This window comes from Phocoena phocoena, chromosome 2, assembly GCF_963924675.1.
Source record: "Phocoena phocoena chromosome 2, mPhoPho1.1, whole genome shotgun sequence".
Taxonomy (NCBI): Eukaryota; Metazoa; Chordata; class Mammalia; order Artiodactyla; family Phocoenidae; genus Phocoena; species Phocoena phocoena.
This window is the reverse complement of record NC_089220.1, coordinates 53,155,403-53,164,575: the sequence shown is the minus strand read 5'-3', so window position 1 is coordinate 53,164,575 and position 9,173 is coordinate 53,155,403. Positions and strand designations below refer to the sequence as shown.

The window sequence follows — 9,173 nt, the reverse complement described above, 5'->3', positions numbered from 1 at the left end:
CAGATTAAGATTTATTCCTCTAGATCACACTGCATCTTGCTACTATTTTACTTAGTCTGTTTGTAGATGATTTAACATGTGGATTTTTCTGGAGTAATGCAAATAGGCAATTCTTAAAAAAAAAAGAAAAGGAGTTCCTGGTTTTGGGGCTGCTTAAGTCTGTGACAGATAGCTGATAGCATAAAAGGCTTGTATGGGTAACATTGCTCATGATGAAACACTTGGTTGAAAGATCATTTGATTGTGTTGTGATTTCAGTTTAGAACTAAAAATGTTGTTTGAAAATAATTCATGATCCACAAAAAATACACATAGTGTATAATACACCCAGGATTTATATTTAGTTATATAACTCATGTATAAACACTCACATTCCTAGAAACTTCAAAAGCAAAATTGCAAATAAATGTACAGAATTACTCTCTGTGCCTGAAAATTTAAAAATATATATGGACCATATATCCAAAAGCTGGCCTGGTAACATTATTCAATTTTCTTTTCAATTAGAAGCACAGCAGCACCAAAAACATAGCAAAGAAAGTACATCCCCACCAAGCCAGCAGATATAACTTTTCCACTAGTTCTGTGATATTTTAGAAATACTTCTCCACATCCAGCTGAATTTTTTTCCCTGTATTTTCATACAGTTGCTATTTGTAGCTACAATAAGGGCACAAAAGGGCAGATACTACTACTCTATTACCCCATCAAATATGAATTGCCATACTAGTCACATCAGACTAGAAAGAAATGTGAAAATAGCTGAATATAAATTATCTGGATGAATTTCTAATTTATGAATATATTTCCTTATGACTATACAAAAGGAGAAACTGCAGACAAAAAGCACAATGAAATCTGAAAATTTCCTGGGCTCAGGGATTTTAAAAAAAGCTAATATTGATTAAATTGATAGTTTTTCTTATTTGGAAAAGATCAATATATCTGCTATAGTCTGAATATAGTTTTTCTTATTTGGAAAAGATCAATATATCTGCTATAGTCTGAATATTTATGTCTTATTTGGAAAAGATCAATATATCTGCTATAGTCTGAATATTTATGTCCCCCCTCAGATTCCTATGTTAATCTGATGCTCAATGTGATGGACTTTGGGAAGTGATTAGGTCATGAGCACAGAGCCCTCATAAATGAGATTAGTGCCCTTATAAAAGAGGTTCCAGAGTGATCCCTAGCCTCTTCCGACTTATTAGGATATAATGAGAAGTCTGCAACTTGGAAGAGGGCCCTCACCTGACCATGCTGGCACCCTAATTTTGGACTTCCAGCCTCTAGAACTGAGAGAAATAAATGTTTGTGGTTTATAAGCCTCCCAGTCTGTGTTATTTTGTTATAGCATTAAATGGATTAAGACAGTCTCTTTAAAGTAGAGATTTCCTGCATGAAAATTGTCCCAATTCTGTTTAGTTAAATGCAGTATTCTTCAGGCCCTAGATGTGGAAAACTATTACTTTTACTACCTATAAAGTCCATTGAGTTCACAGCTCATGGTTTCCCAGGGCTTGTACTACTTCCTTACACAGTACATTTTCAACATCCTCGCTCCAAGGTGATCAGTCATTGCTTAAAACTTGTGAAGGGGGCTTCCCTGGTGGCGCAGTGGTTGAGAGTCCGCCTGCCGATGCAGGGGACACGGGTTTGTGCCCCGGTCTGGGAGGATCCCACATGCCGCGGAGCGGCTGGGCCCGTGAGCCATGGCCGCTGAGCCTGCGCGTCCGGAGCCTGTTGCTCCGCAACGGGAGAGGCCACAACAGTGAGAGGCCCGCGTACCGCAAAAAAAAAAAAAAAAAAAAAACTTGTGAAGGTAAAAAGGGTGGTTATTATTTTACTATATTCCACTTAGATATCTGTGATTCTTGTAGGATCTATCCATATTCACAGATAGTTTGAAATTCAAAGATATCTGAACAGTGATGCCTAGAGCCAAGTCTTTTTGATAATGATAATTTGTAAAGAATTATGTTATTATATATTATGTAATATAACATGTATTATAAAATTATATCTATTGAAAATTTAAAAGTGCAACACTATAAATCAAATGAGATAGAGCAATTGCAGTTGTTAGCAAGGAAAAACATGGTCAAGCACAAATCTATAATTGAAGATGAGCACAATGATTTGAAGCAAATCTATAAAGCATCATATAGTAATATACTGAATCTCTAGGCTAGATATTTATTCTTCCTCTTTTTAATGTCATCTCTCTTTATTCATTTTTCTTTTTATTCTTTCCCATTCACTAGAACAAGTTCCCTTCATTTACTGCTTATAAGTTCCTTATTCTGTTTCTTCAGAATTTCACATTGTGCCTGGTACCTGGTCATAAATCTTTGCTCATGAATAAAAATATCCAGATGAAACTGGATCTAGTGGGCATAAATGAGTAAAGTATAATGAGACACTTCAACAAATGGCCTGGTTATAAGACTATCTGTAATGAATATTTTTGAGAATAACTTTTCTGGATAGCAGCAGTAATAAATTACAATGAAAAAGTACCCTGTCGATAATCCACCCATAAAACATAAAATAGTAGGACATTAGGTAGAGCCTGAGTGAGATAAGATTTTATTAATATACAAGCATTGAATCAATGAAGAGACAAATCGTGCTTGTGAATGGAACCCCTGAGAGTATAAAGATCTTGGATCTTCTAATATTTATTCACTTAACTTGATTTCAATAATAATCTCAAAATGTCATTTTTTCTTATTCAAAAGCTAAGGTGCTTCTAAAATTGTTCTTAAATAAGAAAGAGGCAGGGCTTCCCTGGTGGCGCAGTGGTTGAGAGTCCGCCTGCCAATGCAGGCGACACGGGTTCGTGCCCCGGTCCGGGAAGATCCCACATGCCATGGAGCAGCTGGGCCGCTGAGCCTGCGCGTCCGGAGCCTGTGCTCCGCAACGGGAGAGGCCACAACAGTGAGAGGCCCACGTACCGCAGAAAATTAAAAAAAATAATAATAATAAATAAAAAGAGGCAAAAATAGCTACAAATAGTTTGAAACAGAGGAGTAAAAATAAAATTTCCCTACCATATATTAAAACATATTTAACCAATACTGTAGTTAAAAGACAAGTTGAACTGTAGTATAAGAATAAACAGGAAGATTTAACACAAATAGAAAAAGATAAGCAGAAACAACATTATTATCAGCATTTTGGTGTTAGAGTAAATCATATTTCTAAGAACTTGGAAATTAGCTTACTCTCAAAGAGGTGAATTGTGAAATTAGCACATAACTGTGCATATAAAATCACCATAAAGAAGCAATACAATTGTGTGTATTGTAAAGCATCAGTTGACTAATAACAACAACAAAAAAAAATCAAGCAGTTTTTTCTTTTTTTTTTGGCTGAACCAGCAGCTTGTGAGATCTTAGTTCCCCAACCAGGTATTGAACCCAGGCCCCGGCAGTGAAAGTGCTACCACCGGGCCACCAGGAATTACCAACCCAGCCATTTTCGATTGTTATTCTGAGCTGTCTGCTCGTCTGCCTTGAAATAAAAGCACTGATCCTGGAGACATGAGTGTGTGGTCATTGTGGCAGTTACACTTCTCGCTGTAAATGAATTCATTGACATCTGACTTTGTGTATCAGTCTTGTGTAAGTTTGGTTTAGATGTATCACTCCTAGGAGAAAAATCTATTTTTGATGTGTTGACAAATCATCACTTGGACTACGTCAGGCAGAAAGTCAGACCCTGGAGTACAGTAAATTCATCGTGGAATTGCCTTTCTAATAAAAGCCGTAGGAGGCAGCCTGATGGCTTCCTCTTGATGATCTCTGACTTGAATGCTGGGTGCACATGGTTTTCTTTTGGGCTTTCTCATTTGATATTTAATCAAGTTAGGAAATATCATGATTGCTGAAATTTTGTTTTATTCAATAAAATTACTGAGAAATTAGCAAGAAAGACTCATTTCTCTCGCATTCACAAAACTCAGTTCCAATTGTACAAAAGTACTGTGAAAAAATGAACAGATTAAAAAGCTAGACAAAAATGTAGGTGAATATTTGCCTTATCTCTGGATGGGAATAACATTCTGTGTATCAAAGTGATAAAATATAGCATAAAAAGCAAGATTAATAGATTTGACCTAAAACATTAAAAATTTTGTGTGAATATAAAAATTAAAACTGCAAGTTGAAAATAAAATTATTAACTATGGTAATAAATAAAGCAATCAGATAACACCTATAGTCTATGAGGGTACTCTAAAGAAGATGTCAAAGCCCACAAATAATGGAAATGGCATATCTGGAGATAATTCACAAAAGAGGAAATACATATGATTGATAAATTCATGAAAATGTAGTCATTCTGACAGTAAAAGAAATGCAGATTAACACAGAAATGAACAAATTTTTAAACTATCAAATTAGCAATAAACAATATTAATATTTAAATTTTAATGAGACAGGTAAACTCTCATACTCCTTGTTGAAAAGTAAAATAATTTAAGCTTTTTGGAAAGCAATTTGTTGATATTTATACAAGTCTACTGATTTATACTGTAAAAGGGAAAGAAAAGTAAATTCCTTGTCCTACAGGGAAGAAAACGTTTCTATCTCAGGCTATCTAGGGTACTCATTCAAGTAGATTCAAATTTTAAAGAGCAATTCTAAATAGGCAAATTGGTACTGCTTATATTTTAGTGGTATTGGGGCCTTTGAAGTTATTTCCAAGCTACTTTCAGAACAGGTTTGAAGACAAATCTTATCTCTTTTTCTTTCTCCCCCCTTCACTCCCCCCCAACCCACAGTGGTGATGATGAGGAAACAGAGAGATAAGAAACTAGTTCTCTAAGGTGGAACACACACACACACACACACACACACACACACACACACACACACATACACACACTGTAGTTTGGATTCTTTGGTCTGCTGGTCCACTTTTCCTTCCTTCTCTAATGATCAGTTCATTACAGCAGGTGGCACCTTCTCATAGATAAATGTCAGACATGATTTTAAGAAGAGAAATTATTTTTAAATATTTGGAATATTGACATACAGTATTATAATTCTTCCTTGGAGACTTTTTGGAAGTGCTAGAGTTGTGGTGCTTTACGACAGTTGCTTTGTGGCCGTACGGGAGAAGATGGCGGACACCTTAGTAGCTGCTCGGGGAGCGCAGCCAGCACCAGCCTATGGGCCTGAGGCCATTACCCGCAACTGGCAAAACCAGAAAGTCTCAACAGGGACCACTCTGATGGCCGTGCAATTTGATTGGGGCGTGGTTCTAGGAGCCGACTCCAGAACAACCACTGAGTCATACATCGCCAATCGAGTGACTGACAAGCTGACCCCTATTCATGATCGTATTTTCTGCTGCCGCTCAGGCTCAGCAGCTGATAGCCCGGCAGTAGCGCTTGGTTTCCACAGCATTGAGCTGAATGAGCCTCCGCTGGTACACACGTCAGCCAGCCTCTTTAAGGAGATGAGTTACCGATAGCCAGAAGACCTGACGGCAGGAATCATCATTACGGGCTGGGACCCCCAAGAAGGGGGGCAGCTCTCGCTTTGGCCATGGAGCGGGACGGCTCCAGTGGAGGGGTGATCCGCCTGGCAGCCATTGTAGAATCAGGGGTAGAGCGGAAGGTACTTTTGGGATACCAGATTCCCAAATTCACCATTGCCACTTTACCACCTCCCTGAATCCTAGGATTCTAAGATACAACAAGAGACACCCCATACTGATGGCAAAATTCAATAAACAGTTTGTCAGTGAGAAAAAAAAAATGCCTGTGGGGGATGTGAAAGAAGGAAGCAGATTTGACTTCAGTAATTGATGAGGTAATCAGTAGCTTTTGTGCCCCGTGAAACATGTTCATGGTTAAGACAAACTCTCTCATATCTAATGTTGTACTTGAGCCTCTCTGTGTGCTCTGTGGTACAGGAAGAACATACATCTGCAGAAGAAACATTCCTGCCAGAATGTGCATTCTTCATTCCTCAAGGATTTCAATGTCTCCCAAAAGATGAAATATTATATTTAAAGGATTAAGATATAATTATTGTATTCTTTTATAAAATAAAAGATTCCTTTTGAATCTAGGTTCTAACACCTAATGGACTGTGAGCTTATGCAAATTAATTTCTCTTGCACATGTTCCTCATCTGTAAAATGATGATAATATTCCATTTGGTTGTAATGACAAGAGATGATGTCCTATGATGTCTAATTTAGATGGTAAATAGATGTTTTATTATTACTGTTATTGTTATTATCATCATTATTACCTGTTTATGAAAGAACAGTGGGAGGTTAGAAGATAGAACCCGATGCCTCCCATAAAGTAGCTAATAATCATTGGGGGACCTGATGTAGCAAGGAGCATAGACAGGCTGAGGTAACATATAACTAAGCATAGACTAAGAAATGAACTAACCAGCCTCAAGTTTCCAAATCATAACATTTTAAATAAAATCATTTCCAACTGTAATATTTCTCTAGAAGGAAGCACTATTTTGTGTTCAAAGGACTATTTGAGTTTGGATTAGACTTTAAGGGTGGATTTTCCTAAAATAGGCAATACATAATATCTTTTAATATGCTTACTGTTTCTAAGTAAATGTCCATAACCGTGAACAATTATAAAACTGCATTAGCCCATTTGGTTATATAGATTTTTTCTGATTATAAAAGCAATATATATTTTTCTTTTTTATTGAACTAGCTGCTTTACAATATTATATTAGTTTCAGGTGTACAGCATAGTGATTCAGCATTTTTGCAGGTTATACTCCATTATAGGTTATTGCAAGATAATGGCTATTATTTCCTGTGCTATACAGTGTATCATTGTTGTTTATCTATTTTAAACATAGTAGTTTGTATCTGTTAACCTCATACCCCTAATTTGTCCTTTTCCCCTTCACTCTTCCCTTTGGTAACTACAAGTTTGTTTTCTATGTCTACGAGTCTGTTTCTGTTTTGCATATACATTCATTTGTATTATTGATTTTTTTAGATTCCACATATGTGATATTATACAGTATTTGTCTTTCTCTGACTTATTTCACTAAGCATAATATTCTCTAGGTCCATCCATGTTGCTTCAAATGGCAGAATTTTAGTCTTTTTAATGGCTAAGTAATATTCTATTGTACATATATATACCACATGTTCTAATCCAATTGTCTGTTGATGGGCACTTGGGCTGCTTCTGCGTCTCGGCTATTGTAAATAAAGCTGCTATGAACGTTGGTGTTTTATAGTTTTTTCCAATTAGTGTTTTAGTTTTTTCCAGATATATGCCAGGAGTGGAATTGCCAGATCATAAGCAATATGTATTTCTTGTAAACATTTTTGGAAACACCAAATAATTTCTGTTAAAAAGAATAATAAAGGGAATAAAATGTAATCCAAATTCCATCTTCCAGATATATCACTGTTAATATTTGATACGCTTTCTTCAAATATTTTTCATTGGGCACATACTACAAAAATTTTAATATATAATTACTTTGATAAATATTAGTGTCTACCTTATAATTTTAAAATCTATTGAAATGCACAGAGATATATTGGGTAGGGATCAATATAAAGATGATGTAAAATATTATACTCATGTATACACCTTGGTAGCCATTAAGATGTAAACATATAATACGTAGTTCTAAGGGACAGAAGTGAGTAGTAGAAAATAAATTTATATTGAGTTTGGGCAGATGTATCAGGGGTTAATCAACAAAAGAGAATCCACACCAGATAATTTCAAAGATGGGGAGCTAGTTACAAGGTGAAGAAAGACCTGAAAGGGTAAATAGAGGACAGTGATCCAACCCAGAAATTAGTCACGGATTAAGCCACTGCTTCCCCGGACTGCAAGGAAAATGGGGTAAGGAGAGCCTAGAAATGAACATCACTGGGGAACTAGCTGTAGCAAGGCATGGGCAGCAATGAAAAATATTTTTAAATTTATTTAATATTTAATTAGTAGTTACATCTTTGAGCTCTTACTGTGTCAGTTTATTCCAAGAGTTCAACATGTTTTGAATTGTTCCATCCTCGAAATAGAACAAAGATAAAGTTAAATTTATTGTCTCCATTTTAAAGCTAAGAAAATTGAGTTACCAAGAGTTTTTGCTCAAATTTACACAGATCTTAAGTGGCAGAGCTGGGATTCAAATCCAAGCTATCTTGTTTAATGTATTGATTATCTACTTCATTACAATGAAGTTATGGACATTTATCGAACTGCAGTTAATTTAGCATTCGTTTTTGACCAAAACATTTAGTAAAATTTAAACTGTCATCTAGTTGACTGTAGGAGAAACTAGTAAATCACAGTTTTAAAACCTGCATAGATTCACAGAAATAACCTAATATCCTTTAGTTGCTTTATTCTGGACAATTTCTATAAGGCCAAGGGTTACCAGTGCAGAGCCCTCTTCCATGTGGGTGAATGGAAGTGTGCTCAGAGTGAATTTCTGGAATTCTTCCTCACTGAATGCTCCTCATGGTTCATGGAGGAACTGTGACCTGAAGAAGAGGAGTAACTGTGATTGCCAACCACGGATAAATCTTTCCCCTCTGTGGATGGACACAAAGCTGGACCTTGTTTGCCAGCAGATGGTGAGCTAGTAAGTTGGGTAACAAGGGGAAAGACACTTCTCCCCCCGTGAACCTCCAGTATCTCTTCTCTACAATGATGTCATTATACTGGTTCTTAAAATCCTGTCCAGTAAGAAAAAATTTAAGCACCTGTTTCTATGAATAGCCTCTGACTAAATCTCTGACTTTCCTAGTCAGAGACTTAAAAGACAATCCCTTTGCACTTGAAGATTATTAAATTCAATAAAATGCTTGCTATGAATTCTGAAAATGTTGTCAGTGTACTATTCACTTATTTTCAAATTTTTCTCCTGACTCAAATAGAAAATACCACCCTTCTGACTTTTGTCTTTTGCTGTGAGAGGGGGAAAAATAGTAATGGGAATGAAGAAAGAGAGATGAAACATGTTAGGGTGGGGGGAGAGAGAGAGAGAGAAATTTGTAGCATTACCAAACAAAGGTAAAAGCTAACTATGAGAGAGCAAGGTTGAGATGGATTTCATTTTCCATCCAGGTTAGGAATTTCATTTACTCAAAATGTTTTTTGAAGCAATCAGGTATTTAGTCCGTCCAAATAAAGAAAA

At 36.2% G+C, this 9,173-nt stretch overlaps 1 pseudogene; it reads left to right on the top strand.

Annotated features, from left to right (window-relative positions):
- The first annotated feature begins 5,130 nt into the window (after positions 1–5,130).
- On the top strand, positions 5,131–5,687 carry LOC136119079 (proteasome subunit beta type-6 pseudogene; annotated as a pseudogene).
- Positions 5,688–9,173: the final 3,486 nt, after the last annotated feature.